The sequence below is a fragment of the Anas acuta genome, chromosome Z (genome assembly GCF_963932015.1).
Source record: "Anas acuta chromosome Z, bAnaAcu1.1, whole genome shotgun sequence".
Classification (NCBI taxonomy): domain Eukaryota; kingdom Metazoa; phylum Chordata; class Aves; order Anseriformes; family Anatidae; genus Anas; species Anas acuta.
In genome coordinates this window covers 41900988-41921878 of record NC_089017.1, presented here as the reverse complement: position 1 = coordinate 41921878, position 20891 = coordinate 41900988, and the positions used below count along the sequence as shown (strand labels likewise).

General features: G+C 39.9%; 1 long non-coding RNA gene across 2 annotated transcripts in view; it reads left to right on the top strand.

The window, feature by feature from the left end:
* Positions 1-7777: 7777 nt before the first annotated feature.
* Positions 7778-20891, top strand: part of LOC137847888 (uncharacterized) — a 61477-nt gene continuing 48363 nt past the window's right edge. Inside the window, exon 1 of one of the 2 annotated variants that reach the window (XR_011091113.1) lies at positions 7778-8114. This is a non-coding gene — a long non-coding RNA (uncharacterized lncRNA). The remainder of the gene's footprint in view (positions 8115-20891) is intronic. The other variant, XR_011091112.1, reaches the window with a different exon arrangement.

Genomic DNA, 20891 nt, shown 5'->3' with positions numbered 1-20891 from the left:
AGGCTTATATATAGAGTATATCATGAAAACACAGAAAAAAAAAAAAAAAGTTTATCTGATATAATACTATTAAAATGCAGAAAGCAGTCAACCAGATTTACTGAGTAAAATCCTGGCTCCATTTCAAACTTGGGAGTTTTGCCAAAATTTTAATAGAGCCTGGATTTCACTATTTGCATTCTATGATAGGAAAAAAAAAAAAAAAGAAAGAAAAAGAAAAAAAAAAAGATTAAATACAAAGAATGGAGGGAAAAAATGTACTTATATTCAGCATATATATATTCATAAAGCTATGTATTTCATGTATAATGATAACTATCAAATTTTGTCAATGTTATTTAATACTTTTAATGAAGCTTTAAATTTATGCTTATAGATGGGAAAATCAAGGTATGCTAAGATCATTGATTTTCTATAGCAACAGTTTTTTTCAAATGTGGTTTGAGAGTCTAGAGACTGAATAAAGATTAATATTGAAAGAAAATAGAACAGAAATTCTGATAACAGCCTGTTTTGTTCAAGAATGACATGAACACATGAATAGAAGTGTCTGTGTCAGTAATTTTTATCTTCATGGATGCATATTTGTGCTTGGGGACAGTGCTTTTGAATCTTGGAAATATAGTTATTTAAATAATCTGCCCATTATAAGACTGTTCTTTTTAATACAGGTAAATTGCCCATGTCTCTCTGGGTGACTCATGCGGTGGCTACTAGCTGCAAAATGATGTAAGCATGAGCCAGAACACTTTAATTTTCTTCCTAGATACAGTTATTTCAATTTTTTATTTCTCCAACCGTTTTTTTTTTTTTTTTTTTTTTTTTTTTTTTTTTTCTGCTATTGTTTTGACTGTGTGCCATTATCCTTTAAAAATAAAGAGAGACTGATTTATTTGCATTCACAATGATTCAGTAATCCATAAAAGAAGTGGTTTAGTCTTTGGCAAAGAAAATAATTTAAGTTCCTGGAATTATTCCAGTTTCCTTTAGCCCTGACAGTTGTTAATGAGCTGGGAAGTAAGAGGAAGAAAAATAGACCACATCCACTGTCTTGTCAAGACAGGAGACTAAAGAGATGGAAGAACTGGTATCTATATGCAATGACCATACAGCAGAAAAATGAGATGCCAATTCCAGTCTGCCAGCCTCTGAAGCAATGGGAATACAGGCACTAGAGTAGATATTCTAGAAAGGGAATGTGTTGGTGTGAGTGACCTGTTTGATCTTTCCTTGTTGGAAACCCTGGAGACCAATACTGTGTGTTTTCTCCTTGGTAGAGTCAGATGGTGTTCTCATTATCATTTCTTGCCTTTGTTCTGCCTTTTAGTAGGCATTTCAAGTGCAGAATTAGCACACAACAGCACTCAATCCATCTGTTTAAAGATAGCACTGTCTCTCATAGTTTTCTTCTTGCAGCTTAGCATTCCACCGTAAGTATAAATCTCACGATTCTGTTCATATCTTTTCAAGAGCATGACAAAAGTGTAGATGCCAACACTGAAATAATCTTTACAGAGCTTTACAAAGATGGTTGCTTTTTACTGACAAGACTGAGGACAATTATAAAATGGCCAGTGACATGAAATTCCCAGCTCTGACTCACAGTCTGTCTTGAGAGTTTGGTGAAGAGACACCAGATTGCTGCAGCCTGCCCTTGTTTTACCTGGTGTCTATGGCAGTGCACTGCAGGGTGCTCATGAGACTTGATCTGCATCCCTGCTTGCATGGTGACTTGACTCGGCTGCTGTGTGATCTGTTGCTGTTAAACCAATTCTCCCAGCTGGAGGACAACCTTTGCATGGAGTTGCCTTCTTTCAGTAGAGGATCATCAGGTTTAATGATGCATTGTTGTTAGACCGGGTCTCTACTGCATTGAGTATCAACACAACCTGGAAACAAAAAAAAACGAAGGTCAGCTGGAAAGTTAGTGGTGTTTCTCAAGTGGAGCATGGAGCAATAATGAGCATATATGCAGCGTGTTCGTGATCTTAGGCAGAATTAAGAAGTAAACACACACACACAGAAGTTATTATATTCTAAAAGTCTTTACAGTAAATGTGGTTAATTAATCATTATCATGCAAGGAAATGCCAAGCTCAGAAGTCTGTTTGAAAAATTATTTTATCTTATGTTTACATTTATGAGAAAGTCTTGCTAGTTGTAATTGTACCTCAGAGGGAAAATTATTTCACATGCTCCATCCTTTAGTTATATGGAAAAATCTGAATAGAAGTAAAAATTGCGTATTAAACAAGCCTGGTTCCAGACTAACAAAGACTCATAGTATCATGAATAAATAGATGGAATTGTTAGCTTTTCATTTCTATTTATTTATTTTTTTCATCTCTTCCACTTACGTGTACTTAGTAAATGCCTGTGTCTTATAAGTTCAGACACAGTGGAACTTGGAAAGTAAAACAGAGACCACTGCTCTCTATAAAAATAGCATATGCTTTTTGTGAGGTTTGGGATTTTCATGCTCATAAAGCACAAATTATGGAAAAGGGTGCTGAAGAATTAGAGGAAAAAAGATAGAAAAAACTGAGGGATGCAGACAACATTGTACTAATAACATACCATCCTGAGTCTCTGGATGCAGAAAAAGACTTTGTTGAGCAGTTACTTCCACACAACTGTTCTTCTTCTTTCTCCTATGCTGATTCAGCATGCAAAGTTAATTCTTCAAAATCAGTCATGTTCATACATGGAAGTGTCATACATCAGTTCATGTTCAGACATGGAAGTGTCACTTCCAAAAGAGTGTGGCAGTGACATTCAGCAACAAATCCCTCTGCAAGTATTGCAGCCTTGCGAGCAAATAAACCCCGGAGGAGAAAAGTAAGAGTATGGAGAAGGTGATGGCACTGAAGCTCTGCCAGAAAGCAGAGCTGGTCTTGGAGCGAAGGTGTAAAGAGATCCAGTGGCTGTCAGATGACATTGGGAAAGTTCATTCAGGAATAGCAGTTTTAACAGGAAGCATAATTAAACACTGAGAAAATCAAATGTATGAGGAATCACACATTACTTGGAGACATGAAAAACACAGCTCATTACAGGATTAGATACAGGACTTGCTAGGTGAAGCCTGTGGCCTGCTTTATGCAGTGAGTCAGATTAACTGGTAATTAAATATTTCTGATCTGAGTGTATGAGCAACTGTGGTGTAGCTATTCACATAAAAACATAAAACACAGAGGAAAACACAGACACAGTGGGGTCTGCATAAGAATGTTTGCTAAAAATATGCAAATAACAGAACTGAGCTATTTCTACATGTGCTGTCTGGCTCTGACATGCATCTGGGAGCCTCAGAAAGAGCTACAAACTAAGTGTAGGCTATATAGGGGGTTGAAAGAGTCCAAAGGCACTATGGAATTCCTACAATTCCTTTTGGTTCATAGATGAGAGCACTGAGCACTATAATATTTCCCACCCTGACCATCATGGAGATGACTTTCTGTCACTGTGAGCCAGGGAAGAGGGTTTCATAGGCAGAACACTGGCCACTGTAGTTTGGGAACAGTTCCAGGACAAATGCATTTGGATTAGTGAGGAGGCCTGGAAAACCTGGCTTTCAAAAGAAAATTTGAATTAGATGGAGACTGGAAAACCAGCCTTTAAATGGAAACAGGACCATGGTGGAGTTATTACCATGAATCCATAAATTTTAATTTGAGCTTTTTAAATTACATAGTTCCACTTCGTATCAAATCCCTGTCTCAAACTGACAACATCTGTTCAGAATGAACAATTACATAGGGAGATCTGGAGGATTTTTAATTTAAGATGGGGATGGCTGGGAACAGGAAGGTGAAAGCCTTGTGTGGAGGATGTTTTGCTCCATGATCATTTTCTACAGGGCGTCGAGAGAGATGGGAGCCTAACATAATCCCACTTAATTCCTAAGAATTCTTCTTTTGATTTGTCACGCCTCCAGACAGGGCAAGGTCCGATGTTCTTCTTGTTAAACAACTGGAGATCAGGACTGTTATCTGAAAGGAGGCAGCAGTGTGTGTGCATGTGCCTATGCTCACATATCCTTTCTCTTACTTCCTGATTCATGGGTTAAATGTGAATGTAAGAACCGTTGTGAACAGAAGTAGAAAGAGAGCTAAATACAGCTTACTACTAGTGATGCATCAGAAATATATCTGGAATTTAGCAGTCTGTCACACATTTCAAGGATTAAAGTGAATTTCAAAATTGCAGGTGACAGGTAATCACCTAATTTCAAAATTACAGGTGACAGTTCACACCAGGTTTGTCGATGTTAAATCAATCTGACATCCTCTGCTGCTACTGAGTCCTGCAACAACACAATCAATGGGAGTTTGACCAGTGCTGTTATTGTCAGAACTCTGGAATTTTAGACCTGTGACAACAACAAATGTGTAGTAACTGTATCTTTATTGGCAGCTGGTCTAAATATATGGTAATATAATGCGTATCAGAATTTGGAAACCAGTATGTGTCTATATTTTTAAGACAAGTGAACATTTACCTTGATGTTTTCAGAGATAACATATAGAATCCAATCCCTGTAAATATAAGTCAGTGCAAAGTAACAACATAGAAAATATTACTTTCTCAGGAACTGAAAATGCATGGTAATTGCAACCAGTGTGCCAAATGGGCTGGTCAAATCCTCACAGATCCTTCAAGTCCTCACAGAACTGGGGGAAAAATATAACAAAGTGTGAACACAAAGTAAGGTACCTTTGGTACAAAACTATTTATTTAGGAATATTGTCTAAGGTCTCTTTTCTGAAAAAGAATTAAATACTGAGTGACAATTTCCAAAACTTATTTAATTTACTGTCTGGTCTGTTCACTCCTAGTGAATTTTCACAAGGTGCTGTTTCCTCTGGATCAGTGACCATTTAAAACTCAATGTATTCATATTTCTAGCTCTGAACATATTTGTATTTGGATTTTGTTTCACTCAAGACTTTTTCTGTTTGAGACCCCTTGTAATGTCAGAGCAAACCATACATTTGCATAGATGTGAATATGCAAATGAAGGCATCATCTAGTGTTTTTTACTACTAAGTAAATTATGAGTACCTTCTGTTCCAAGGAATCTCACATTGTGGAAATGGTAAATCAACTTCCAATCTCTCTAATCTAGTTTTCTTCTTCCCCTTTTCTTTCTTTTATTTCTCTCTCTCACTTTTTAACCTTCTGTACAAGTGGTTTGTAGATTCAGACAGTCCACAAGGAGTCTGAGCAACCGCGCAACAAAAGACAAGATACAGTAAGGAGCATTTAGCAATGAATAGTGCCACAGCAAGGGGCAGTAACATGGCCTAGGGTGTTGACAGATCAAAAGAGTAGAACCTATGATGAGACATAGGCAAGAGAGTGACTCTTACAGTAAATAACCTCTTAAAAATCACCTGTTAATGTGGTGTTTTGAGTGGCTGTCCAACATTTTGGAAGCTTTCCAGCTCATCAAAAGCATTGTTGTTTAGTATTGGTAGTGTAAAGCATATATTTCTTGGAGGACTCAGTCTACTTCAGGGACAAAAGCTTGGCAGAGTTAAGTACCTTCTAGTGAAGAGGCACCACTGCCAAATTTTAAAAGATTTGGTATTACCTGTTCAAACCTTTGTTGAATCTCATTGGAGAAACAAATTATCTTTTTCATGTCCCTCCCCATCCAATTCCTTTTTTTCCTCTCTCTACACTTTACTTTTTATGTTTGTGTGTGCATGTTTTATTTTAATTTGTTGTTTTCTCTTTGTGCTTTTATGCCAAAATGTTTGACCCATACATATGGAACTGGCTGAATCAGTAGTTTGAACCAGGAGGGCTGGAGTTTAGAGTGATGTGACACAAACAAAATTGCTGTATAAAGTTATGACATAGAATTGGCATTATTTCACTATACTGAATTTATATATATTTATAATTCAAACTCTTCACTACTTGACAAGGAAGCTGTAGTTATTGGAAATTCCAATTTTTGACTCTTTGGTCCTTTTTTATTTTTCCTCTGATTAATAAATGTAGTAATTAAAGAGAGAGTTGGAGAATCCCCATTTAAATTATTACCCACACTTTAGTTATCTAAGTTAAACAAAACACAATTTGCTGCTCCTTCAAATCAGACTAATTAACTCTAGGAGAACTAAATTAGTCTTTATGTTGGCTGTATTAAAGATTCTTCTTAACTGGCAGGAGCATAAGCTCATTATATCCCTCAGAATTCATAAGAAATAAAGAATTAAGACCTTTAAATACAGTTCAAAAACTATAAATAAAACTAACTACTTAGAAAGAAAGATAAAAAAATAAAGAAGAAAGAAAGAAAAAATATATTTTTGATAACATCAAAAAATCAAAAACAAAAGCCTTAGAGATGTTATGGTTTTTATGCTCTTATACTTCAACATTTTGTCTTTTTGTTCATAAAAAAGGGGATTTTTTTTTCTACCAAAATTGCAAATAATATTTAAATATTTTAAAATAATCTAATTTTAAAATAGGCTTTTTTTTTTTTTTTTTTTTTTTTTTTTTTGTCATTTAATTTAAAAAATGGCATCTGATGAATGGCTGAATATCTTTTGTTTGTGTGTTCAGATAAGCAGGAGCTCTGAATTACATCTCTCCTATTGCCAGGACAAGAGGAGGATCCATTCCACATTGACTCTTTGTTGTTTATTGAAGTGCAGACTTTTTGTCTGGGTCAAGATGAACTAGAAAATTGTTTTCTGTTTTTCCTAACCATGTATTTAACTTTTTTTTTTTAGTATTTTTCTCAAATTTAAATAAAAAAATCATTTGAATAAGCCAACAGGCCCAACACGTATTTGGAATAGCAAGATAAACAGATGGACATGTAAACAAATTTTCAGACAGACTAGCTGCAGAAGTGTAATTTTCTGGAGGGAGGGGGAAGAGAGAAGGAGGAGATTGCTTTAGTTGAGAAAACAATTTTCATTGAGAAATATTTTCTTGAAAAAATAGGCTACCTCTAACTAGAACCATAACTTCTTGCACCAGGTTTGATGTGAGACCAGAATTTGTAATGGAAATGAGCTGATATATAATATTAGCTAGTCATGTAATAAAAGCAATTATTCCACTGTGTTCAAATATATGCCTTAGCAATACAGATTGGAGGGTTCTCTGTGGAATAAAGATACAGATTTGCCTGGGAAAGCGTGAGATAACTCATAAAAGCTAATGTTATCCTCACATATCAACTCAAAAGATTAGTTGTGTATTTTGATAGCTGTTATCATCTGGAAGAACTTTCTCAGATTTTTGTAAAAAATGTTGCTACATGTATGTAGATAGAAACACATTTAAGCATGACAGTGTGTTCTATAGTGTTTTCTCAAAGACTAATGGCTGCAACAATGATAATCATGAGGCCAAATTTTACATAGTATTTAAGGGGACGTTAATTGATAGGAAACCATCCATCCATCTTTCAAAATTAAAGTTGATACTGTGGGAATAGAAATATTGTTTTTGCAGAGTTTCATTGTTTAAAGGTAAGGAATGTGGTATTGAGATATGCTTAGAGTGATAAGAAAGCTTAGCAGGTGACCTTGTAAAATGCAGACAGACTCCTTAGAACAATTAGGTGAAAATCACAGGTGTTAAATCAAGTCAGATAAATGAAGAACCATTACTACTTCAAGTAGTAAAAAAGTCAAAAGAAATTTGAAATTTAACAGGCCAGCAACTGAAGGCCATGCATTGCCTGTGAAGCATCAGGTAGATTGGGAACCTGCATTACCTACTCAGTGGGGAAACAAGGGAGGGTCTTGTCATCCAAAAGTATATAAACTGTGTTTTGGAACTAGTAGGTGCACACTCCTGATTGTGGGGCACCCACCATTGCAATCGCGATTAAATTACTACTTCACTGAGATCCTCGCCTGAGCCCAAGTTATTGGCTATGGAGTGTTTCTCACAATTTGGGGGCTCGTCCAGGACCCAGTCACCTGCTGGGGAGCCCCACTGCCACAGCAGCAGGAAGGCATGCCCCGCTGATTTCAGCGGTCCTGTGCATCGACGGTGGTGGTTCTGCAGAGAGCTGACAGAGGGCCTGAAACTGATTACAGAGGCAGGATCCGTGAAGTAGTGGGGAAAGGAAGAAGGTAGGCACTCCAGGTTTTAAGAATTGATCTGGTAATTCTGTGCACAGACCAAGGTAAGAAATATTAAGTATTGCCTTGGGGGTCAGGTGAGACTCTGTGTGATGTGTGATTGAGATGTAGTTTTGTACCAAGCAAGCGTTGAGTCTTGATCCGCGGTTCTGTAGCTCCATGAGGGGTGTGGCTGGAGATGGACTAAGCGTGAGATAAGGGAGAGAAAAGAAGAGTCTTGGGAAATTTGGTGTATGGGTAAGCCCTTGTACAGTGAAGTGCTTGGCAATACACCAGGGAAATTTGGTGTATGATAGCCCTTGCATGGGGAAGTGCTTGGCAGCACACCAGGGAAATTTGGTGTATGGTAATCTTTGCACGGGGAAGTCCTTGGAACTACACCAGGGAATCTGGTTAACTCATAGGTGTGTGGTACCCCTTGCACAGTGAAGTGCTTGGCAGTACACCCCCATTTTCCAGAATCGGAATGTTAGTGTGTGATACCCTGCAGGAGGGCAATTTCTGTAGCAGCACACTGACAAGGGCTAGGAAAAATGGGAAATATGAGTTCCAGGGGACAGGGAGATATCCCTGGGGGGAGTGCCTACTGGCAGTTCTTCCTGAAGAATGACAAGAAATTGGAAAAATAATCTCAAAATTAGAGATGATAAAAAAAAAAAAAAAAGTTAAATATTGTGTATCAGTCTAGACAAAATAAATAATTAAGGAAACAGCAGTATTTTGGCCAAAATACTGGTCTGATGAAAATTCAGGCTTTAAATTTATATGTAAATAATAAGATTCCTTTTTCGGAGAAGGAGCCAAGTTATGCTCCCTATAATCCTAATATTGCACTGGTGGCAGCAGCAGTTGCTCCAGGAAGGGAGACAGGGAAAGCAATTAACACTGTCCCTAAAGAAGGAGCGTACTCTAGGCTCTGGCAAAAATTAAAACAAAGTAGAAGAGATATTGAGAATTTTGCCTTCCCTAATACTAACAGTACTAACACTAACTGTATCCTCTTAAGTGAACTCTCAGCCTAGCTGAACTATTAGACCAGTTCCTAGGACCTAACTTTCACTCCTGGGTGGTGTGAGGTATGTGTGGGAATTATGTCTATAAGTATGTTGTTTACAGGGAAAGAAATGGGAATGATCAGGAGGAGAACTGCTATACAAAAATGGGAAAAAGCTCATCCTCCAGGACCAGGGGTAATACCGGCAGGGCAGAAATACCCACTTGCCGATCCTGGCTGGAATAATAATAGTGTGCAAATCAGAAATCATATGAGAGACTTTGGGTCAGAATGATAAAGTATTCAGGGATGAATCCCAAGGGCTCTTGAAAGTTCATTTTGTGATTAAAGCCTGGCAAGATACACAGAAAATGCTCCAGAAGGTGGGGGGATGTAGTGAACAGTCACTGGGGGGCCCTCTTGTGGAAGGCCCGGAGGGTGTATGCCAGGAGGGGAGATGAGAAGGAAAAGCAGAGAGTGAAATTACTGGTATTGACAGTGCAGCAGGTAGTGAGGCAGAGTTGGAGAAAGAGGAAGAAAATCTTCAGGGGGAGTGAGGGCCAGGATGGAAAGGAGAAGAAGAGAAATGAAGGAATGGCAGGCAAGGAAGGTTGCCTGTGTTGTGGTCTGAGTCCTAGCAGGGACAAGCTTTGATAAGATGTTTTAAGTGTGGTCAGGCTGGCCTCTTCAAATAGGAATATCCGGGGTGGAAGAAGGAGGAAAGAAGGAAAAAGGGGTTAATATGGTATACTTAATATGGTATACTCCCCCCCCCCCTTCCCCCCCCCCCCCCACCTTACCATTGAACCCAATACACTGGGGCAGCTAGGTCATTACTGGCCTGTAAAGTATCAGGGATTAAATTAAATAATGAAACTAAAAAGCGATGGAGGTAGAAGGGGCTGGGATAACAGTGCCACTTTGGGAGGATACCAAGCTGAGACTAGGGGATAAAATGATCACTGGGCAATTATTGTATGTACCCAAGGCAGGAACTAACTTGTTGGGAAGGAATTTGATGATGAAATTGGGCATTCAAATAGTAAATTTTTAGACTGGAATAACAGTGTTATTAATGGAGCGCTCTCACGCCTTCAGAGCAAACTTATATTCACCTCTGATTGGAAAGACCCTGAAATGGGAGTGGAAGCAACAATACAGATTGACAGTTTTACCTCGGATTTACATGTCCACCAATTTATTTGGGCAAGTTCTAGAACAGATTTTGGAGCAACTGCTCCTGAGGAGGTATTACTGTTACAAATGTGTGGATGATTTTTATTGTCAAGACAGGAGAAAACAGTTGTGAAGGAAGCTATTCAATTTTCAAGCTATTCAACTTTCTGGGAAAGCAGGGCTTGGGAGTATTGAAAAATAGGAGAAGTCAAGTATTTAAGGCATTTAATGTCTGAAGGAATACGAAGAATAAATCCAGGGAGGATTCAGGGAATTGTTGAAAATTAAGAAAGAACTAAAAAGTTTTAAAAGAAAGATTTCTTTTTAAGGAATCAGGAACCATGAAGTCTGCAGGAAAATGGATATTCCATGATGGGAGAGAAATGCTGAATAAAGCACCAATGAGGCAAATATTGTTTTACATCAAGAGTCATTGGGATGTGCAAGTAATGTGTGATGTTGTGCTAAGAAAGTACGTCTGTGTTGGAATACATGTATACACTTTAGCAAAGCAAATATGCAGAGGATGTACCATATGTCAAAAGGTAAATAAAAAGGTCATCAGTAACCCACCTAGAGAAGGACGGAAACCAGGGATTCAACTTTTTCAAAGTATACAGGTAGACTCTACTTGTTTGTCCTAATTGACCAAGTGACTGGATGGGTGTAAGCCTTACTGTAAGGGTTAAAGCAGGCCTTAGAGATTGAGTGGGATTTTTACACCCCCTGGCACCCCTCCTCTTCTGGGAAGGTGGAGCAAATGAACCAGACATTAAAGAAGCAATTAACTAAATTAGTGTTAGAAATCCAACTTCCTTGAGTAAAATGCTAACTCCTACAGGTTCAAACAGCACCAAGAAAGGATATAGGAATTTCACCATATGAGATGCTGTTCAGATTGCCCTATCTGGGCAGAAGGGATGAGATACCACAATTCAAAACAAGAGAGTTTTCTTAAGAACTGTATTCTGGGGTTGTCCTCTTCTTTGCCATCTCCTAGGACCCGTGGGCTGTTGGCTCAAACCCCAGGAAATTGGGTCCTGATTCGGACCTGGAAAGAATCACTTCCAGCCTGAATGGGAAGGACAATTACTAACCACTGAAACAGCCATAAGAACTGCGGAAAAAGGTCAGACTCACTATACTCGAGTGAAGGCATCCATTGACCCTAGTACCTGTGAAGTTGTGCCTGCAGAAGACTTGTTGGAGGTTGAAATTGAAGAGAAAAATCTCATAGTGGACTCTGAGTGGGATAAAATCTTACAACTGTAAATCAACCTTTTATTTTCACAGGTAACTAATGAGTGTGGCTTGTGAGTGAGAGAAAGGACTGGCCTATAGCAAATCGAAGTGCTCCCAAGAGGTTTTTATTCTAGTAGTACATATATTTTATTCTTTGTATTGATTTGGAAATCTACAGGTAAAAATAATGACAGGGTAAATTCAACTGTTAATTTTGTTTTTAGTAATAGTAGGCCTTAGAGAAGGTCTTGTTCAATTGGCAACTTGGAAAAGGCATGACCAGATCATGGGAAGACGGGATACCCCATCAAAATATGGGTGACTGTGACAGAGGGTTACGTACCACAATCCATCATGTTTGATGCTTGTGAGATGTTAGCTTGTGGAGATTTAAATGCCCAATGACAATTGAGCAGAGAGAACAAATAACTGGGAGAGACCCAACAGCCAGATTGAGAACAGCTGTATGGAAACAATCCTCTATTGCCATCAGAGAAAGGGAGAAACTGAAGGAGAAAACAGGAGAGAAAACAGGAGGCCCTCTTTGAAATGTGGTAGTTCAAACATTTGAATTGAAACAGGGTATGGGGATGTGAATGCCTGGATAGAATGGGTCAAATATACTGTCCAGAGTCTCAACCGTAGCTAATGCTAAGCTTGTGCCTTGGGACAACTGATTGCCCAGATAGTGCCCTTCCCATGGTGGTGGACGAAGGATTCCCAGGGGATGTGATGTATGATTGCATTGTACCAAGAAAAGACTGCCTGAGGAAATAAGGCCTCTCTCTTCACTGTTCTTTGCATGATCTCTACAGCTATAGGTAACCACACAGCACACAGCTTGTCTCTCATGGCAGGGTGTGAGTGCTACCCGGCATCTGGGAGAATTTGCCTTGTACTACCAAGGACTTGATGGGAAACTGCTCAAGACTTGGGATCCCCAGGGCAGATCACTGGTGGTACTGTGGAGGGAAGATCTTACAGTCCACCCTACCATCTAACTGTGGAGGCACTTGTGCACTTGTTCAATTAGCTATACCCTTCACCCTGGCATTTGAAAGAGAAACATCACATGTATCTGGAAGAAATAAAAGAAGCTTAGGGGTATCATTCGATGATAGAGAGTACAGAGAGTACAATGATAGAGAGCACCCCATTCTACTGGGGTGCCTAGAGGAGCTCCTGATGAACATAAAACCAGGAATCAAATTGCTGCAGGGTTTGAGTCACTGTTCTGGTGGGTAACAATCAATAAGAATGTGGATTGGATTGTTTGTATTTATTATAATCAGCAGAGATTCATAAATTATACAAGGGATGCAATAAGAAGAATTGCTGAACAACTAGATGCCACCAGCAAAATGGCTTGGTAAAACAGAATAACATTAGATATGAAGTTCGTGGAGAAAGGAGGTGTACATGTATGTGCGTGATACTGGGCAACCATTGTTGCACTTTTATACCCAACAATACTGCCCCAGATGGCACAGGAACTAGAGTATTGTGAGGGTTTATCACCTTTGCCAGTGAATTGGCAGAAAACTTAGGAACAGGCACTTCCATCACCAAATGGTTGTAATCTTGGTTTGGTAAACAGAAAGGGATGGTAGTGTCCGTATTTACAGCCTTGATTGTAGTAGCAGGCGTTTTGACAGCCACTGGTTGATGCACTATCCCCTGTGTAAGAGGACTAGTACAGTGGTTAATTGAAACTGCACTATTGAAACAAAATGACCACAGAGCCACTACCTTATTCAGATAAGAGGACAATATGAGAGGAGATGGAAAGCAAAGAAAGTGAAGAGGAAGATATCTACCAAATTAGACCTTAGAGAAAGGTTTTGCAGAAATCAACAATTTATAAAGAAGGAAAGGGGGGAATTGTGGGAATAAAAATGTTGCTTTTGCAGAGTTACATTGTTTAAAGGTAAGGAATGTGGTATTGAGATATGCTTAGCTGGTGACCTTGTAAAATGCAGACAGACTCCTGAGAACAATTAGGTGAAAATCACAGGTGTTAAATCAAGTCAGATAAGTGAAGAACCATTACTACTTCGAGCAGGAAAAAAGTCAAAAGAAATTTGAAATTTAACAGACCAGCAACTGAAGGCCATGCATTGTTTGTGAAGGATCAGGTAGATTGTGAACCTGCATTACCCACTCAGTGGGGAAACAGGGGAGGGTCCTGTCATCCAAAAGTATATAAACTGTGTTTTGGAACTAGTAGGTGTGCACTCCTGCTTGTGGGACACCCGCCACTGCAATCGCAATTAAATTACTACTTCACTGAGATCCTTGCCTGAGCCTAAGTTATTGGCTATGGAGTGTTTCTCACGATACTGAAAAGAGGGAAGACAAGACATGGACTTTTTTATCTTGCTGACTACACCAAAAAAGGTGTGAGATGTCAAACAGGATTTTTGGATATCAGACAATAAAGTGGCAGCAGATGACTAAGTTTGATGGCTTTTATTAAAACTACATACACTGATTACCAGTGTAATTCGGACTGGGTGGAATGTGAGCAGCGCAAGCATAAACAAAAGGGAAATGCCACTTGCCATGAAGGCAAGGCATAACACTACTAACAATTATTCTTGCCTGCTGATGAGCTACAGTTGGGAAAGTTGCTGACCTCTCTTACACCCTGTCATTACACTGGATGTCTCCTTTGTTGGGCAGCAGCCCTGGACCAGGCAATGAGGGTTACTCTGCACTGTTTTTGGGGAGCTACTCTTACAGGGCTGCAGCTTCCCGGCTTTCAGTCAGACCGACAGGCTGATGCAAGAGTATCAGGTGTGTTGGAGGGCTGCTGGTCTGTGAATCACAGGCTATTGTCTAGACTGTCTGTCCCCATCCCTGACGGAGGACATGGTCTAGACAGTTCACAGAGTTAGTGAGTGGGTCAACACATCAGGGAATCACTTTTAAATAATCCATTCATATCTTTAAGGACTACCACCTGACAAATCACAGATCTGTTTGTATAGTTTTGCTATGCAAGCATGTTAGATAGGCATTTTATTGTCTTACTGTCCCATGCAATGCCTGAGGAAAGGTTATCTGTTTATGCTGCTTATCTGTTTAAAGTTTATGCTGCCATGTGCTAACAATGGTGTTTAATGCTTTATCAGCAGAGGCAGTCAGCTCTCAGTAAAAAAAATGCAGCAATTTTGGAAAGCCATATATTATATGCAGCTGATAAATAGACTTACAAAGTAAGATGTTCTGCATATGATAAAATGCAATCATAATTCCACCTTCAGGATTAGCATGTTAGGCTAAATTCAGTCCCAGTTATAATTTCTCTGTACCAGCAGAATTTTTTGCACTAGTCAGCATTATTTCAGGCATAAGAAGGATTTTTATTTATTTATTTATTTTGTGAAATAAAAAACCTTGCAAACCCAGGTACATCAGTGTTTAGGTCTGCCAACCGTTTAAGGTGACAACAAAAATGTTGTGGTTTGGACCACCAATTTTGAAAATCCTTTTCATGATCACCTGAATAACCCATAAGCTGTTATTTACCTGTATTTTTCCTCTGTGATCACTAGAGGCTGCCATATTACTTGCTGGGCAGCAAACAGCTGCTGCTTAAAACTGTTTCCCACTGAGTGAAGAAACACTAGTATAAGCATTGAGTCCTGTGTTACAGGTGTTTTAACAGAACCCTGGAAAATGATTTCCTATCTGGATATTTTTCTTATGTCATCTCCATTCTCCTCTTGGAAGTAACACAAACAAGGATCCATGAGATTCACCATTTTTCACACAATGCAGCTTCCACAGAATCATTGCATTTGGCTGAGTAGGGAGAGCCAGTCACCTGGATCTAACCACTAGCCTTCCTGCATTTGCTAATGTCCTTTTGCAATTTAGAGCTGGACTTTGATAAGGATGGCCTGAAATTTGCGTGGTAATCTTTGTACTCTTGAATCTGGTACTGGTGCTTGCTTTAATTTCTAAGAAAGCTTCAGATATAGATTCTCAGAAGCTGTTTGTGCCTGTAGATGTCTCTGCAGGTATCTCTCAAGCTATAGTTGAAAGAATGGTGGCTATTTTTCAATTAGTACAGTAAGGAAATGGCCAAGAAATTTCACTTTGAAGTTAAGAGGTTGGCTCTGGGAATATAAAAATAAACAAAAAAGTAATACTTCAATGTTTAGGAGTCAGATCAATTGTAAAAGAAAAAAACTCTGTGGTTAATCAGTTCTAATAATTATTTATAAATAAATGCTTACTGTGCAGATGAAAACAGTGTGTGGTATGGTTGCATTAGACCACATCATTCCCACCTGAATAGTGAGAAATGACTGCATCCTGGTGATTACAGAAAGTAGTCAAGGCATTGTTAACATAAACGTACATTGGGAACTGCTTGTCTGCTATGAACACAAGTGAAAACAAATCATATATAAAACCATAAGAAATGAAAAAATAGTTACTAGAGAAAGCAGAGTAGAAAAAAATTACTACTCTGTATTACACCACTTAGTTTTTCTGTTTATAATCCTTTACTGGCATATCAGAGAGAGTTTTGATGTCATGGAACTTGAGGCTGGGAATGATAAGGTTGAGTCCCTATGGGTTAGGATCGGCAGGAAGGCCAACAAGGCTAGCGTCCTGGTTGGGGTCTGTTATAGACTGCCGAACCAGGGTGAGGAGACTAATGAGGAGTTCTACAGGCAGCTGACAAAAGTTGCGAAATCGTCAGCTCTTGTCCTCATGAGGGACTTCAACTTCCCAGACATACACTAGACATTCAATACAGCTCAGAGGAAGTGGTCTAGGAGGTTTCTGGAGAGTGTGGAAGATAGCTTCCTGATGCAGCTCGTTAGTGAGCCTGCTAGGGGAGGTGCCCCACTAGACCTTCTGTTCACAAACAGAGAAGGACTGGTGGGAGATGTGGTGGTTGGAAACTGTGTTGGGCAGAGTGACCATGAAATGGTAGAGTTCTCTATTCTTGGAGAAGCCAGGAAGGGGACCAGTAAAACCGCTGTATTGGACTTCCGGAGGGCTGACTTTGTGCTGCTCAGGACACTGGTTGGTAGAGTCCCTTGGGAGGCGGTTCTGAAGGGCACAGGAGTCCAGGAAGGCTGGGTGCTCTTCAAGAAGGAAATCTTAATAGCACAGGAGTGGTCTGTCCCTATGTGCCCAAAGATGAGCTGGCAGGGAAGAAGACCGACCTGGCTGAACAGAGAATTGTGGCTTCAGCTTAGGAGGAAAAAGAGGGTTTACAATCTTTAGAAAAGAGGGCGGGCCACTTAGGAGGACTGTAAGGATGTTGCAAGGCTGTGCAGGGACAAAATTAGGAAGGCCAAAGCTCATCTGGAGCTCAATCTGGCTACTGCCATTAAAGACAACAAAAAATCTTTTTACAAATACATCAATGCAAAATGGAGGACTAAGGAGAATCTCCAGCCTTTACTGGATCTGGGGGGGAACTTAGTTATAAAAGATGAGGAAAAGGTTGAGGTGCTTAATGCCTTCTTTGCCTCAGTCTTTAGCAGCAATACTGGTTGTTCTCTGGATACCCAGTACCCAGTACCCTGAGCTGGCAGAAGGGGATGGGGAGCAGAATGTGGCCCTCACTATCCATGAGAAAATGGTTGGCAACCTGCTACGGCACTTGGATGTGCGGAAGTCGATGGGGCCAGATGGGAGCCACCTGAGAATACTCAGAGAACTGGTGGAGGAGCTGGCCAAGCCACTTACCATCATTTATCAACAGTCCTGGCTATTGGGGCAGGTCCCAGTTGACTGGCGGCTAGAAAACATGATGCCCGTCTACAAGAAGGGATGGAAGGTTGACCCAGGAAGCTATAGGCCTGTCAGTTTGACCTCACTGCCAGGGAAGCTCATGGAGAAGATTATCTTGAGTGTCATCACACGGCACTTGCAAGGCAGCCAGGACATCAGGCTCAGTCAGCATGGGTTTATGAAAGGCAGGTTTATCCTGCTTGACAAACCTACTCTTCTTCTATGACAAAGTGACGCACTTGGTGGATGAGGGAAAGGCTGTGGATGTGGTCTACCTTGACTTCAGCAAGGCTTTTGACACCATTTCCCACAGCATTCTCCTCAAGAAACTTTCTGCTTGTGGCTTGGACTGGCGCACGCTTCGTTGGGTTATAAGCTGGCTGGAAAGCCGGGCCCAAAGAGTTGTGGTAAATGGAGTCAAATCCAGCTGGACGCCGGTTACTAGTGGCGTTCCCCAGGGCTTGGTGCTGGGGCCGGTCCTCTTTAATATCTTCATCGATGATCTGGATGAGGGCATTGAGTGCACCCTCAGGAAGTTTGCAGATGACACCAAGTTAGGTGTGTGTGTCGATCTGCTTGAGGGCAGGAAGGCTCTGCAGGAGGATCTGGATAGGCTGCACCGATGGGCTGAGGCCAAATGTATGAAATTCAACAAGGCCAAGTGCCGGGTCCTGCACTTGGGGTGCAATAACCCCAAGCAGAGCTACAGGCTGGGAGATGAGTGGTTGGAAAGCTGCCTGGTGGAGAAGGACCTGGGAGCATTGGTGGATAGTCGGCTGCATATGAGCCAGAAGTGTGCTCAGGTGGCCAAGAAGGCCAACGGCATCCTGGCTTGCATAAGAAGCAGTGTGGCCAGGAGGGCTAGGGAAGTGATTGTCCCCCTGTACTCGGCTCTGGTGAGGCTGTACCTCGAGTACTGTGTTCAGTTTTGGGCCCCTTGCTACAAGAAGGACATCGAGGTGTTTGAGTGAGTCCAGAGAAGGGCAATGAAGCTGGTGAGGGGCCTGGAGAAAAAGTCCTATGAGGAGCGGCTGAGGGAGCTGGGCTTGTTCAGCCTGGAGAAAAGGAGGCTCAAGGGCAACCTTATCGCTCTTTATAAGTATGTTAAAGGACAGTGTAGAGATGTGGGCATTGGTCTGTTCTCCCATGTGCCTGGTGACAGGATGAGTGGCAACAGGCTAAAGTTGTGCTGGGAGTGTTTTAGGTTGGATATTAGGAAGAACTTCTTTACTGAGAGGGTTGTTGGGCATTGGAACAGGCTGCCCAGGATACTGGTTGAGTCACCGTCCCTGGAGAACTTTAAAAGATGTTTAGATGTAGAGCTTAGTGATATGGTTTAGTGGAGGACTGGTTAGTGTTAGGTCAGAGGTTGGACTCGATGATCTTGAGGTCTCTTCCAATGTAGACAATTCTGTTATTCTGTGATTCTGTAATTAATAGAACTGCCAGTAAATCAAATGCTACTGTTTTGGGCAGCCTTGACACAAGGGCTTTGACACAACAATGCGCTTCTAATTCAATTAAAGATCCTAGTTAACAATTACAGTGTAAGTATCTGACAGTATTTCTCTTGGAAAGTCATGTGCTCTAATATTTGTAACGTACTGCTAAGAAGCTGAGAATTAAATTCATGTAAAAAAGGAGGGGGGGGGGGGAATGGGGTGAGGGGGGAAACAGACGTTTTTGCTTTTGCTGTTTTTTTATTAGAGGAAGCCAAATATTTAATATGAAATAAATTGTAGTCAAAATAGAGGCCTATTGCACTTTTAAACTAGACATATACTAAACAGACTGTAATTAAAATTTGCATGCCTTGAACCCAGGCATAAGCACACCAATATTGTGCAACTGTCTACAGTATATATAAATTTTGTAACACTGTAATGCTTCTCTTGGTGTAACTGGTTATAACCAATAAGCATTTTGAAACATGGTGAAGCATCAGTACATACATAATACCACAAACAACCACAAAGGGACATATTCAGGCTTGAGGTACAGTTGTGTAAGTTGGGTGCAGGAAAACATGTGAATGGCAATTCAGATGGAAAACCTGGGAGACAATCATCAAGGCTGTGGAAGAAGCAGGAAAACTGTCCCATAAAAACAGAATAAAATAAGCCTGTGGAATAAGCAGGAAAATTATCTGGTGAGACCCAGCACTTGGAGTCAGATAAACAACGTTGAGCGGCATAGATATCCCCACTTTTTTGTTTGTTTGTTTCAGAAAAAGGACCAATAAGGGTAAGAACACCAAAAATATGGAAATGGGAATATAAAATGTTGTCCCTTTCTGTTTTTAGCTTCTTTCCTCTACTTCAACAGACTGTCAAGCCCGATCACCTGAACCTTGGTACCTCAATACAGTCAAGAGCTATAGCCATCAGTGCTGTAAACATGGCATTGACTCCTTACTTAGAAAATAATTTCAGATTAAATTACTAAGAACTAGATTTGAATATGCAGCAATAGTGACAGATAGTGAAGAAAAACTAATTATTGTCAATCTGTATTTTTAGTTAATGTTACCCTAGGGTGTTACCCTTTTGAAAATAGAAACTCACCTGAAATATCAATATGCTACAAACCCTAATTCTCTAATTTATATATATATTTAGTTGCAGAAGAATTTTAACATGGATTTATTTATTTATTTATTTATTTATGTTCCCAGAATTAACTTTAATAGACCTAACTGACTTTGTACCTTGCTTTTTACCATGTCCCAGATGGCTGAAGTTCTTAACATGTTTGTAATAGAACAAAGTCTCAGTCTGGTCTGGGATCATGATTTTCATTGCCACACTGTATTTTTTATTATCATTATTTAATATGAAGTCTAGAGTCATGCAATGGACTTCAGAAATACAACATTTTTTCCTGTTGTCTGAGGTGTGTTAATAGTTGCTGTGCCCTGTCTCTGGAGGATTGCTGTACAAGCTTAATACAGACAAGATAATGTCAAAGTCAGAAGTGAGTGACTTTGTAGAAACTTTGGGTAATGTTGCCTTCCATAAACAGATAGAGAAAAATTGACAGAGATTTATGTGGCCCACTTGTGCACCACATAACAAGCAACGTAACTTTTAAAAAGTGATTTAACTTTTGGCTAAACCTATTGATCAACCAAGTGTATCAATGCTATGAAAGGTATGAAACATCCTAATACTAAACTGGTACCTGAGCTTCTTCTCATTTGGGGTGAAAATGCTGAGCTGTAGCTCTAATACAATTACCTGGTGTTAAGAAAAACAGAACAAAACAACAACAACAACAACAACAACAACAAAACACTGTTGGGGAGATTAAAAAATAATATAAAAGTTAGTGGGATGTCACATAGTCAGCAGACAGTATAAAAACACTTCCGGTAAAAGTCTTTATATTTAAATACTAAATGCCCTTGTTACAGAGTGATACTGATTTTAATAACATTTCCTTATGAAGTTTTTAACACCCTCCTGGTGTTTGATAATTTGATGATATACATAATTATCACAGCAATTAAGAAACATGCTACTCATTTTAATGTCCTAAGTTAGGCAAAACTGTAGGAGGGGAGGCTGTAGGGGTGGTCTTTGTGAGCAGAGCCC